The sequence below is a fragment of the Nasonia vitripennis genome, assembly GCF_009193385.2.
Source record: "Nasonia vitripennis strain AsymCx chromosome 1 unlocalized genomic scaffold, Nvit_psr_1.1 chr1_random0006, whole genome shotgun sequence".
Classification (NCBI taxonomy): Eukaryota; Metazoa; Arthropoda; class Insecta; order Hymenoptera; family Pteromalidae; genus Nasonia; species Nasonia vitripennis.
In genome coordinates this window covers 1,932,001-1,947,001 of record NW_022279593.1, presented here as the reverse complement: position 1 = coordinate 1,947,001, position 15,001 = coordinate 1,932,001, and positions in this window count along the sequence as shown.

The following is a 15,001-nucleotide window of genomic DNA, read 5'->3' as shown; positions in this document are numbered from 1 at the left end:
TTTTTTTGTCATAAAAACTGTATTGAAGTGCTTGCACCTAGTGATTTTATAAAATCAACAAACCTATGAAATTATTATATTCAATTTGTTTTTTTGTAAAAATATGTTCTTGTATCTAGACATGAATAATAGTGTATTTTAAAATAAATAAATAATGTTGTTTTTAATGATGTTTCATATACGTATGTGTTTAAAGCATAGGTTAGCTTGTGTTTACTTTATTCATTTTACATTTTTTTAACTTAAAAGTTAATTGACAATTAATAAGTTCGCATCCTATTAGTTCTATTTTTCATTTTTATTATTTCTCATGTATTGTTTTTATGTAAAACCAAATATTTTTTCTCATCTCATAATAATTAACTATAGTAAAAATCACATCATATATAGTCATATGCAGATATTTATGTGCATTTTTTATTAATTTGACAGTATTTTATACATAAACAAATTAATTATTGTTCAAGACTTTCTATATTTTATCAATTTAATCATACTTGTATAATTAATATACCGCATTACATCAAAACATGCAACTCATCAATCGTCAAATCCGTTTCTAGCAAAAGTTTATTGTCATATTTTATTCAAATGTTTTTCCTTCTTAATTTTATTTAGTTAATAGTTTCAACAACTTTATGTTTAACTAATTTCTCATTTTACTTTATGTGATTAGCCTAAATTGGTTAAGTTAAATAGATAAAGACTCGTTCCCCTTACATGCATTGTACGTATATCTATATCTATAGGATTGAAAATTCATTTTTATTAATTACTTTTTTGTTAGCTTATTGATTTAAAATCTGATTGCTATTTTTGTTTTAGGATAAGATCGGATCTTTATGCGAGTACTAAAACAGTTTGTAATTTAATGTTGGTTTAAACTTTTGATTTTATGCAAGAATTTAATAACGTACACAACATGTTTTTCTTATTTAGCGTATAAAAAGGTCTAATAATTATCTGTTATTATTATTACATTATTATATTATTATATTATATTATTATATTATTATATCATATTATTATATTATTATATCATATTATTATATTACTATATTATCTGTCATTATTTTTGATACAATTACTCTTAATACTACAGAATTTATAATAAAAATTTTATTTTTCTACCCATTAATAAGTCTTACTCTGCATATACCGGTAAAATACAAGTGTATTTATTATAAATACATGGGAGATTTTTTATTTATCAGTAGGTTGGTTACAGTATTTTTTTCAAAACTCAAAGTGTCGGCATAAAAATAACATTTTAGATATTAATAATAGGTTTTGATTTTAAAGAAGTTATTTAACAAAATATTAATTTATTGTGTAATATGTATTAGAAATACATATAACCCTAATATCAAAGCATATAATCTGTGATGTCAAAACTTTTGAAAAACTTTGTTAAATCTTCATTTTTTTAAAAGATATGTAAAATATATAGTACTCACTTTAAATATACAAGATTGTTAGTTTTGAAGTAAACAGCAGAAAGATTTAAAGTAGCCGCGTCAGCCTTCGGTTCCAACTAACTCCAATGTATTTGAAAATAAATACTTAACTACTTTATTATTTTTTCTAGTATTGCTATCAATTATCAGTCAAAAGCCGAAATAGTAAAAAGAAAAATCGAAACAATTTTTATTTGCTAGATTTTAATTTACTTTAAAAGTTATAAACTTATACTAACAGCGTTTTCACCATTCACTTGTATTAGTATATTATGGAGAAAGTACAATTGAGTCCGTCGTCCCGTACCGACCTCGGGACATACCGTCTGAAATAAGCTGTTTTTACGGGATTGGCTAATTCTGTACCGTCGATTGGGTTATCGAACAGAATTAGCCAATAATATAAAAGTGACTTATTTCAGACGGTATGTCCCGGGGTCGGTACGGGACGGGACGGGACGTATTGTACTTTCTCCCTTATATAGACAATTGTAAGAAAAAAAAAATTAGTTTTGAAAAAAACAATGTTGGCCATTGGTTTGCGCATCGTTTAATTAATTAAGAAATCAAAATACTTTATTTGTTTATGCTCCTGATAATTCTTAATTTTATGATTGACCATTCACGCAGATCGTCTGCATTGCAGCCGCCGCGTCAACCGCGCGGCCAAGCATAACCTTTTATTATAAATAAAAATAAACAATAAACAAAAAAGTGCGACAGAGACAATACTTTCGACCAATCACAGAACGTTTAAAAAGAACATAACATTAGCCATCAGTTTTATAATAAGGTGATATCACAATTCTGATAAGACCATCATTGAAAACGTAAGATAATATAAAAAATACGGCTTGGAGCGAACAAAATATTTCATTTGATTATGTTTTCATGGGAAGATATGCAAAACTACTCAAAAGGAGTCACTTTAGTAACTAAATTGTAACATAACCAGCTAAAAACGTGAAAAAATGGCAAAAAAATCAGTTTTTGGCTCAAATCGAGTTGTGCCACCATTTTTAAGGAAAAAACGTTAGTGCCATCGTAAAGAACGGGAAAAAGTACACAAAAAAAGTCTACTTAAAAAGTTGCACCTCAAAAACAAGGGGGTCAAAATATCGATTGAAAACTTTAATAATTTTTTTAGATCCGATATTTGAGGTTATGTAATCCCAAAAAAATTGCAGTTATTCATGACATAAAAATACACCAATGTGAATTTTTAAAAAAATTTTTATCCTATAGGGACTTCAGAAAAAAATAAAATCAAAAAAACACGTTTATCGACGTTACTGCGCATGCGCACTAGGCAGAGAGCTAAAAATTTGGCTATGGGAGTTTTTTTTTATCCCCCATCGAATGGTATATAACATATATACATTTTCCAAGGGGGCCATTTCACCATAGTAACCCGGCTATAGCCTTTTCGATTTTTTACGAAAATCAGTGATTTTTCCTATTTTTAAAATCCTTACAACTTTTGATCCGAACGGTCAATTTCGACCATCTGGGGCTCAAATTAAAGCTCTTATCTTCAGTTTTTGTTTAGAAAATTTAGAACTGACACTTTTATTTTACGATCAGCTATATATATGACGATGAAAATGGTCAAAAAATGGCCATAATTGATAGGCATATACGTAGCTGATTGTACAATTAAAATGTTAATCCAAATTTTTAAAACAAAAGTAGAAGAAAAGAGCTTCAATTTGAGCCCTGGGTGGTTGAAATTGACTGCTCGGATAGAGTTATAACAATTAAAAAAAAAGAGAAAAATCGCTGATTTTAGTAAAAAATCTTACTCCCCGTGATTTTGTACTATTTTCAAGTCTAGACAATTTTTGACCTAGGCGACCATTTTCAACCCACCAGCCCTCAAATTAAAGCTCTTTTCAGATACCCCGATCCTAGTAGAACAGATTTTTGGATTACGTTTTCAGACACTGAGTGGGTGAAGTTTAATCGTGATTAGTTTTTCTCAATGCTGAATCCCCATAAGAGAACTTCATCTGCGCGGCAGAAAAGTTTGGTAAGCGATCGGCGATGCACGCGGGAATTTTCTCATTCCAGGTGACCCAAAGAACCAAAAAATGTTCTGGTAAGCGTGCCCTCAATATGAAATTTGCAATTTCCAACACCCAAGTTGCGTACTGTTGGTCGTTGATTTGCACATATGCATATTGTCTACAAGCTCTCTACAGAATTTCCAGTAAACTTTTTAAAAGAAAAATATTGAAAAATTAAAAGTCTGTATGCTAGCACTTGTATCTTAACTCTTTCTAATTTTCAGAATTTACACTATTATTGGAAACTGAAATCTGTGAGAGAGAGAGAGAGAGAGAGAGAGAGAGAGAGAGAGAGAGAGAGAGAGAGAGAGAGAGAGAGAGAGAGAGAGCGAGAGAGAGAAAGAGAGAGAGAGAGAGAGAGAGAGAGAGAGAGAGAGATCCACAAAAATTCAACCGCAGGAAGTCTACGAAAAAGTCTACTAGAAATTCTGTGCAGAGAACGCAAAAAATATGCAAACGCGATCGCAGTTATAACTGCATTGTTCACTGTAGATTTTTTACATAAGGGAACTGTTTCATTCTCAAGATCAAACACATAGTGCCGCAGTAGCCATGTGTTGGATCGCAGAGGATTGTAAATTATAAGAATTTTCAAGATTCGATTTTTAAGATTCAAGATACTTAGTTTGTTTTTAATCTCTCTGCTGGATGAACCACGCAAGAAATTAGCTAACAAAGTTCTCATCGCGGTTATACGTGTTTGATCTATTCGAATGAGAGAGCCCATACGATTATGATCAATTTTTACTAAAGGTTAGTTCACTTGATTGTTCAATTTACAGCATTTAAAACTGTAAATTTACTTCAGTATCATTTTACAATAGATGTGAGTGTTTGTGGGTACCGTAATATTTCTGTAACTAGACCGTGAATATCAATATAATTTGACAGGCATTTTTTGATTCTGAATTCTGGAAAAGAAGTTGTTTTTGGTTTTACCAATTAGTTTTTCTTTTATGATTGTTTTTGCCTTTTTTCAAGGATTTCAGTTTATAAATTAATATTCAAACAATACATTGGATTAAGGAACAAACAATTCGTTTGGAGGAAGTTATGTGCCAATGTATTGCTAACGCTCCTTTTAACATAACCGTGATTAATGGATATTTCATGAAATCATTACTCAAAAATTCGCAATTAAAGAAATGATCCTGACAAAACGCTAAAAAATTATTTTCACTGTAGTTGCACATCATAATTCGTATAATAAAGTGTAACGTAAAGAGAGCATTATAATTTTAATAATAACAAATCATTACTTGTTTAAAATGGAATGAACATCCAGAAATATTGGCATTTGGGAAATTTGTCCGTCCACTGTTTATTGACGCGCGTTCGTAGTCACCCATTAATGAGCGTACATTTTCTCTGAGAGCTGGCACAATTTCAAAAATTTTTTGCCACATTGCGTCATACATGCTTGTTGTTCTTGATGAACAAAGAACAAAAATAGAGGCGAAACCCTGAAAATGTTCGTTATGTATATAACAAAAGTATACCGATCAAATTTACCGTATTTGCAATAACGTACTGCATCTAATATTCGAAAATGTATTATACATATACACTTGTGCAATTCCTAAATTTCTAGGAACAATCTGCAATAATATAATACAATTAACTGTAAGAATTACTGAGCTATAGTAAAATTGCCAAATCAGATAAATATAAGTAACAGCAAGATGACCCTGGTAGAAAATGAGCCAAATGAAAAGAGCTGTTTATCAGTAGTTCGCCAACATCGTTGGTCAACGGTCACTGCTATGATTTAGCAATGGTTTGCTAATTAAGAAATAATGTTATGAATAAGTACTGAATCCAAAATTTTACGAACAAAACTATATTTTACATTTAGCGTTTACTATGGGTCTACGAAGTGTGCTCCGCGATTTTTAAGGCGTATAAAAGTAAATCCTTTACATATAAAAAGGGTCGTGACGGGATGTTGTAAAGCCAAGATAGGCGTTATGTGATTGGCTCATGTAGTGCATATGCGTCTAAGTCAGAAAGCCTATCTTCTAGATTCGGGCGTAAAACGCGCGCTGTTCAAACTTTAGTGTTGTAATCAAGCGGTGTCTAAGTATCCACATTGCGATGACGGAGACCAAGAAATTAGATTTGTACTTTTTGTTGCGTAGATGAACATATCAGCCACGGATAGTGTCTAAAACTGCTAATGATGGGGCTTAGGACGTGCGATCCGTAATTTTTGTTGTCTGACAGGGGGACATCAAAGTATCTGGGTAACCAATCTTGCTCAAAAATTTCTTGTAGACTTCTTTAATAATCAAAAATTTTGTTCTTTCTTTAATTTAAAGACCAGCATACTTAGAAGGTTGAAATTTTGAAAGGTGATTCGCTTCAAAATCCTTCAACAATATCATTATGTTTATGATAGTGCTAATTAAAGTAGCCACACTTAAAGTAGATTGCACGCGAATCCCTAGTCAACTGAGTGTAAAAAACAAAGTTGTTCAACTGAGAGTGTGCAAAAAAAAGGTGTGAGCATACCGTTTAAAGTAAAGATAATATTTGTTACGTTTTATTTTATTTTTATGTAATTAGATATTGCTATAAAATAATAAACATATTTACGAATATATGATTTTATTCTTAGTCCTAAGTATACCTTTTCCATTTAAAAAATACAAAATAATTTACAGTTAATTTTTAAGATTTATCTTCTAATGAAATTCCTGAGTTCTTGTCGAAAGCACTGATAAACGTTTTAAAAGAACTAAATGTTTCTACCAGGGTTAGTCTGAAGCAAATAATACAAATAAATTAGTTAGCTTTAGTCTGTATACGTACGTCAAAAGTGCCATCACAAAATAGTTGAGTGCACTGTGACAAGGGTTCCAACATATCATCATGGATAAAAACAAGGCAGACCGAGTCATCAGTAGCTCTTGCCATGCCTTTATAAAACTCACGTGTTATGCGATATTCTTGCAGCATTTCGTTTAGTTCCTCTAAATTATTAGGATTGCCTGGGAGTGTTTTTTTGAAAATGTTCAAAATGACATGCTTATAATGACGATGATAGTCCACATCGCCATTCTCAAACAGAAGTCTGTATCTATTTTTTAAAAGTAATAACAATCAAATACAAATATAACAAAATGTAATTTTAACAATAAAATGAGGAGTGACAACAGGAAGAGACATGATCAATTAAAAATTAAGAGAGATGTGTCAGAAAGAAATGTTACTCAGAACCGACTATAATTAGTTCCTGGCTTCTGACGCGAGAGAAAGATAAAAGTGAAATCAGTTAGAGAGAGAGAGAGAGAGAGAGAAAATAAGATCAGAGAGAGAGAGCTGTTAGTGAGAGAAGAGAGAATCAAAAGGAAGAATCAAAAATACAGAGGAAGCAAGCCGAATGAAAATATAGAGACGTGCAAGAGAGAGATAATAGAGAGGAGAGAAAGAAAGAGAGAGAGAGAGAGAGAGAGAGAGAGAGAGAGAGCAAAGAGAGTGCGAGACAGATACGAGAGAGAGAGCAAAGAGAGTGCGAGAAAGAGACGCGAGACAGATACGAGAGAGATACCACACAGAGACGAGAGAGAGAGAGGGAGAAAGAGAGCAAGGAAGACTAGAGAGTGAGAGAGAGAGAGAGAGAGAGAGAGCAGAGAGAGAGAGAGAGACGCGAGACAGATACGAGAGAGATCCCATACAGAGAAGAGAGAGAGGGAGAAAGAGAGCAAGGAAGACTAGAGAGAGAGAATGAGAGAGAGAGAGAGAGAGAGAGAGAGAGAGAGAGAGAGAGAGAGAGAGAGAGAGAGAGATTTATTAGATTTATTTGGCGTACAATATGTTGTATGATAAATTGTATACAGCAGGAATAGTAGTACAGCAAAAATGTGTATTGTGATAGTATGATAATGTGAAGGTGTGTCAAGCGAGAGTGTGTGCGTTTGCGCGAATGTGTACAAGCGTGTGTGTGTGTGTGTGCGTTTGAGTGAATGTGTACAAGCGATTCAAGTGTTTGTGTTTTCAAGCTCAAGAAAGTGCTTTTTAGCTAGTCTCTTGAAACCTGAGACAGATGTAGTGTTACGAATGTGGGATGGTAGGTTGTTCCATAGGTATGAGGCGCTGATATGAAACGAGTTCCTCAACGTCTCCGTCGCGAATGTCGGAATATCCAGAGGTATCACCTCCCCCCTAACAGGCCGAAGTGTCACGCGGAAGTCAAAGTATGCCAGTACGTATGATGGTACGGCTGTGTTAAACATTTTTCTTAGGAAACAAACAGTGAAATACTTCCTGCGTCCGGCAGTGGTTAGCCACTGCAACTCCCGCCTGTATGGGGAGATGTGCTCATCTCTTCTTACACCATAGATGTACCGAATTCCTGTCTTCACGAGCCTCTGAAGTTTTAGGTCGTTTTCCTGCGTCAGGTCACAGTATACGAGGGAACAATAGTCTATAAGAGGAAACAGGAAGGCCTGCACTAAGTGCTTGCGCAACCTGAGATTGGTGCTTTTCCTGAAAAAGTAAAGCCTGTACATTATTGTGTGAGCACGCTTACACACTTGTGTAATATGCTCCCTCCACGTAAGCTTAGAGTCGAGCACCAATCCCAGATTACGCACGGAAGATTCAAAGCTGACCTGGGCACCCCCTATGTTAATGAAAGTGTTAGCTGTTGAGGGTAATGCGTTTATGTAGTAGGGAGAGTCCAGGACAATTGCTTTAGTTTTAGCAACATTAAGAGAGAGAGAGAGAGAGAGAGAGAGAGAGAGAGAGAGAGAGAGAGAGAGAGAGAGAGGTGATATACATGAAAGAGAGGTGAGAGAGATGAGAAATTTGAGAGACGTTGGCAAGAGAGAGGGAAAGAGAAGCGATAAATACCTGGAAAATCCACGTTCCGATGTTTGTCAGTACAGTTGAAAAATGCGAGCACGTATTCGCGTCCGGCTACTCGACCTTTCCCTTTTTATTTTTTGAACACCGCGCCACCTAAGAGGAGAAAGATGTAAACGGGTTAGAGATTCGAGACGGATGAGAGGAAGGTTAGAAGGAGCCAAGAGAGATATAGAGAGAGCGCTGTAAAAGAATAGGTAGAGAGAGCAAGACGTGAGAGAGGAGAGATAGGGAGAGACGGAAAAGGGAGGAGAAAGGAGAGGAGAAGGAGGAGAGGCGCGATAAACAACTCTATGATTTTTGGATACTTACCTGATCTTTGATTTTTGCTGCAGCTGGAAAAATTAACCTTGTGCAAGCCGCACTACAAATGAAAGTTGTTTTGCGTGGCTGGGAGTCTTTCAGTTCACTTTGACTGTAGTATTCCTGTCACTGCTCACGAAAAATGCAACTGATGAACGTTCCTGTGTACGGAGATGAACTTGAATATGAAATGAAAACATTCTGTTGTCCGTTGCTTAGCAACGTGTTCGAACATCGCGACTTTAGGAGAATTCGAAACTAGAAGCACCGCGTGTACAAAAATACAATTCTAGAGTAATAAAATTTTTCCATGGGTGTAGAATTAAAAATATTAACAACACATCAACTGGCATAGTATAGATTGCTTAATTAATTTGTACCATTGTGGACAATAATATGTGTTAAACTTTGGTATTTCTTTAAAACTTATTCTAATGTGTATAAACAGAGGTGTAGAAAAAATGTTATTTTGCGTCTATATTAGGACGTGTAAAATATTTTTATGTTAGTGTAAAATAAATCATTACCAAACAAAAATAAAGTTGTGTATAATAATATGTGTTAAATACCAACCACTCGTAATTATTTTCTAAAAAATTTCAGTGCACAATATATTGTGTACAATTTGGAGGTATATTAAATATTGATTTCTTTATCGTGTAAAATTATACGTGTAGAACGATATCTAAATATTTATATTTTCCATGTGTGTTCAATCAAAAACACATTGCGCAGAATAAAAACTTCATAAACGTTTGTGTTATGTTAAATCGTGTATAATTCTTATGTTTATGAAACTGACCCTGCCGACTGATCGTTGCGAAATTTTTACACTAGAATTATCTTACATTGAACTGTATTTTCTGAAAATTTGATGAATATTTATCGATTTTTACTCATCTTAAAAATTTCTCAAAATATACATGTGATTTTTGAAGGTTTTTTGCATATTATTAATGCAAAAATCAACTTTTTCGATTCGCAAGTCTCATAACTTTATAAAAAATGTTCAAATAAACCAAAAACTGAAGTAATTTTTTTCGATTTAAGGCTTCGATTCAAAGTTATAGCGACAAATATGTCGAAAAACAGGTCTTTTTTCAGTATTTTGTTATATTAGTTGTTCGGCTGAGTTTAGCAATAACTTTTTTGAATAGGCAACCACGGATTATTGTTGTTCATACCTTTAGGCAATTTGCAGTGCAAAAATTTTTGCGTCTTTAAAAGCATCCATCTACAATGCTCTACCGCCTGGACTATTACGAGAACCTGGATTTAACGGGCCAACACTTTACACCATATTTACGCGTGAAAGCCCCTATCAGCTGAAGCGTAGCAGCTGTAAACAGTGACACCTGCTACCTTAACTCGTATATGTGTGTGTGTGTTTTTTATGTGACGGAGGCAGAGCAAGCTTTGCACAAGTGGCTCTCTGACACCGGAGCCCCACAGCCACTATAGTTGAACAATACTTTCTTGGGGTTTGTTAATTATCCGAGTTGGCTTCTTCTTTGAAGTTTCGCATTTCTATACGTCCCCTCTCTCTCTCTCTCTCTCTCTCTCTCTCTCTCTCTCTCTCTCTCTCTCTCTCTCTCTCTCTCTCTCAACATCAAAACTATCGTGGTGAACGACAGGCAGTTTATAGCTTGTCCCTCATATGCAGACAACAGCAACGCCAAGGGTGCCAAACTGAGGACCAAATCCACCTCTGCCACAACATCAGCAACGGGAGTAACTGCAACAACAACAGCGGGCAACAATACTCCCAAACAACAGCAGCCGGCGAACAAGAAGACGAGGTCAGCAACACCATCAGCCAACACGTCGAGAAATCCCTCACCAGCCCGCTCGGCCAGAGTAACAACAACACCTACGCCGTCTGTTAAGGCTGCTCTGAGGGACATTCGCGGAGCACTGGACGACATACGCAATGCTCAAATAGAGTCCCTCAAGATCCAGAACATCGTGTCGGAGAGGATTTCCAAAATTGAGCAGCGTCTGGTACCGCTGGAGAAGCGACTCAAGGCCCTCGATGAGCTGCCTGCACTCAAAACTCGCATACACAATGCTGAGTCCACCATCACTGAGCTGCAGGCACAAATCCAAGATCTATCATCGAGGAGCCCAATGATGCAGCAGAACAGCGGCAGCACTGTGCCCAACACTGCGGAGATTTGCAGCCTACGCAGTGAATTGGCCGTGGTCAAGAGGCGCCAGCAGCAGACCTCGAACTGTGTGGTCGTTGTCACGGGTTTGCATTATACCCGTGAAACCTCGCTGCATCTCCTCGCTTTCTCAGTTGTAAACGCGCTTGACCCCGCGGTCCTTAGAAGAGACGTAGCATCCGTCAGGACCATGGGGAGGCTTGATGCTACAAACAGCTCCGCCAGGGGTGACGGCAGACTGCCACCACTAGCCGTTACCCTATCATCAAGTGCCCTTGCACGCTCGATCGTCATCGCCAAAGCCCGGAAACACAAGCTACACACCAGCGAATTGGACGCCACCTTGCTGGAGGAGGCTAAAGCTCTGAGTCCTGACCATCAAGGCCTCATAAACATAAACGAGCTGCTCCCCTCAGATGTCCACAAGCTGCGTACAAGGGCTAGGCTGGAGACCAAGAAGAGGCAGGGCTGCCGAACGTTCGTCAGGAAAGGGAGACTATACATGCGCTGTAACGATGACAGCGAGCGTGCTACGATCATCAACACCGACGCCGAGGTGGACACTTTTTTAACCCGGTTTCCGCGCGCTGCCAACATCGTCCAACACTGAGGCTACAACACACACACACACACACATCATTCCACCACACCCACCATCAAGCTCATCTGCCACGTCTTCATCTGGTTCTAAGGTATCTCTGTCCGAAGGTCTACGAGTCTGTCATTTTAATGCGAACTCGCTTACGGGTCACATTGAGATGATCAGGCTTTTCTTATCCACTCGCTCTCCATTCCACGTAATAGCCGTTACTGAGACCTGGTTAAGCGACAAGCTAACGTCCATCCTTTCTCTGGACGATTACCTACTGTACAGACAAGACAGAAACAGAAACGGAGGAGGTGTGGCCCTCTACATACACAAATCTCTGACAGTTAGCGTTATTTCATCATCTGACGGTGAATGGTCTGGTAAGCCAGGCAAGTCTGAATATCTCTTCTGTGAGGTATATGCAAAGGGAGTCTCTCCTATCTTCGTGGGGGTTGTGTATCGTACACCTCATGCTCCTTTCTTCCAATGCTCTACCTTTATAGACCAGCTAACAATCCACATGCACAACTACTCCACGAAGGTTATAATGGGAGACTTTAATTCTGACCAACTCTCCTCATCTGAAGACGCCAATTTCATCAGGGCCTTCATTGATGGAAACTCCCTTTCGTCTGTTCCCTATGGTGCCACGCACCATAAACAGGGTTCTGACACGTGACACGACCTTATGACGGCCACTCTCGACGTACAGATTCCACGCTACGTACCTAACACATACTCTTACAGAAACTTTAAAGGAATCAGCGCCGAGAAGCTAAGGGACTTTCTTAGCACATGTGACTGGTCATCTCTCACCACGTCATCACTCGACGAAAGCATATCTATACTTAACGCTAACCTAACGAACGCCATCAATCATCTCGCCCCATTGCGGACTGTGACACCAAGACGACAACGTCACCCGTGGTACACCACGGCTCTTCGTGACCTTGTATCCGAGAGGGATAGACTTTACAGGCGTTTCAGGGACTCTAGGCTCGATTCGGATCTCCGCATTTACAGACTAGCTAGAGACTATGCTCACAAACAAGTCGAGCAAGGCTGAATTATTATTGAAATTTCTGACACTAAGGCCCCATTACCATCCCGATTTATCACAGATGAACTCAACAGGCATTTCAGCGCGATCTCCAACGATCCGTTGGCCCCTGCCGTTGAGGATTATCTTCTCACCCTGGAAAGTCTTGACCTCCCGGGACACTTCGAGTTCAGCACTATAACGGAATCGGACGTGTTGGCTGCGGTTTCGCACTTTGACACCCAAGCCAGGGGAAGTGACGACATCCCACAGGTTGTTATTTCAAAAACATTGCCGGTTCTCGCTCCCTTACTAAGTCATATTTTCAACCTGTCCCTGAGCGAACCCTGCTTCCCATCTGCCTGAAAATTGTCACTTGTGCGCGCACTCAACAAAGTCAGTTCACCAACAGCCGTGAATGACTACCGTCCGATTTCACTTCTCTGGTTTCTATCCAAGGCCCTGGAGTGGCTGGTGCACAGGCAAGTCTCGGAATACCTTGAATCAAGGCTCCTACTAGATAATCTTCAAACAGGCTTCCGCACTGGTCACAGCACTGAGTCTGGCCTAATTAAGCTAACTGATGATGCCAGGGCCGGGATAAACAAAATGAAAGTAACACTTCTCCTTCTCTTTGACTTTAGCAAGGCGTTTGACACTGTGTGTCACGTCAGGCTTATATTGGTGAAAGTAAGAGTTCGATCCAGATTACGACCACCAAAAAATTCATGGAGATACCTTTTTATAGTGCGAAAGTCCCGGTATGGGTCCCAGAATAGCAGAGACCCTGTATCTTTGGCTAAAAATGAAGATATCCATAAATTTGTGCTAAAATGATTAAAATTCACATTTAAAGCCTGTGGCAAAGATTATGAATTGCTTGGAGCATATCTAAAAAAATTAGAGAGGTAGCAAACATCAAAATAAAGAAAGTCACTGTAGGAGAAAATTGTTCCTTAATGTCCATCATTGACTAAAAATTCAAAGCTTAGTGATAAATTATTTAAATATATATATGTGCGGGTATTTTTATTGGAAAGGTGAGAAAATTTTACAAAAAAAAAGTATATTCATGTCTATAGTGAAAAATGTTTCCCTGAGGAGCTATGAATTAATTAATTGGCATCGAAAGGCGAGGGCAACCAACAGCCGTGCGGCGATTACTGGGGACTTAAGGCGCTCACTATATCGGACCGTTATCCCGTGATAAACAACCGCGATTTCGCTCAAGCGCTTCGAAGTAAGCAGATCTTCTCCAAGATCGACTTAGTTTGAGCGTACAACCAGATCTTGGTCACCGAGGAAGACATCGCTAAAACCGCCATCATAACGCCATTCGGACTATTTGAATTTCTGTTTATGAGTTTCGGATTGCGCAACGCGGCGCAGACGTTCTAACGCTTTGTCGACGAAATGCTATGTAGCCTAGATTTTTGCTGAATTCCTCAGTTACGCGTGACGAGCAACAGCATACCCCAACGTCCCGGAAAAACGAAGCCATCAGCAAGTAAACGAGACCGCATACTGCGAAACTGCTTTTGCGTTTCCTCGAAGAGGTAAACTTTTACCGTGACCTGCTCCCAGACGCAGCAAGGACGCAAGCGCCGATAAACGAGCTTCTAAAGGACAAGATCAAAGGCAACCGGTCGGTCAGCTGGACGGATGCAGCAATGGAGGCCTTGGAGAAAAATATAGACGACCTCGGGCAAGCCACGCTCCTCACGCATCCAGAAGAAGGCGCACACCTCTCGTTGTTTTGCGACGCCTTAGACTCAGTCCTGCAGCAGCGAAAAGACGATCAGTGGGGGCCGTTGGGATTCTTGTCAAAGAAACTGAGCCCGACGCAAGCCCGTTACAGCACCTTCGACCGCGAACTACTCGCTATATACCTGGCGATAATACATTTATGCTACATGGTAGAAGCTCGCGCGTTCGTCGACACGGACCATAAGACACTGATTTTTGCCTTTAAGCAAAAACCAAGCATCACAGAAGCAGGCCCAACACTAGACTTCATCAGCCAATACTCGACGGACATCCGATATATCTCCATATCTCCGGCGAAGACAATGTCGTCGCAGATGCCTTATCACGCATCAAAGCAGTGATCACGCCGATCGATTACACCGAGCTGGCAGACGCACAACGAGGCGACACCGAGATCCAAAACATCAAGTCGACAAATCACGGCCTCCAACTTAAGCTGGTGCAGATTCCAGGGACCAACGCCAAAATCCTGTGTGATGTGTCGACGAACACCACGCGACTCTTCATCACGGAGACTTTCCGTAGAGCAGCATTTGATGCAGTGCACAATCTCGCTTATCCAGGTGTTAAAGTCACCGTCAAGCTCTCGACACAACGCTACGTATGGTTGTCCATCAAGGTGGACTGTTGGACATGGGCGCAAGCCTACATCCAGTGCCAACAGTCAAACACCTCCCGATACGTTACGTCACCAATCGGAGATGTCACGCCAATATCTGCGAGATTCCTGCAAGTGCACATCGACATCA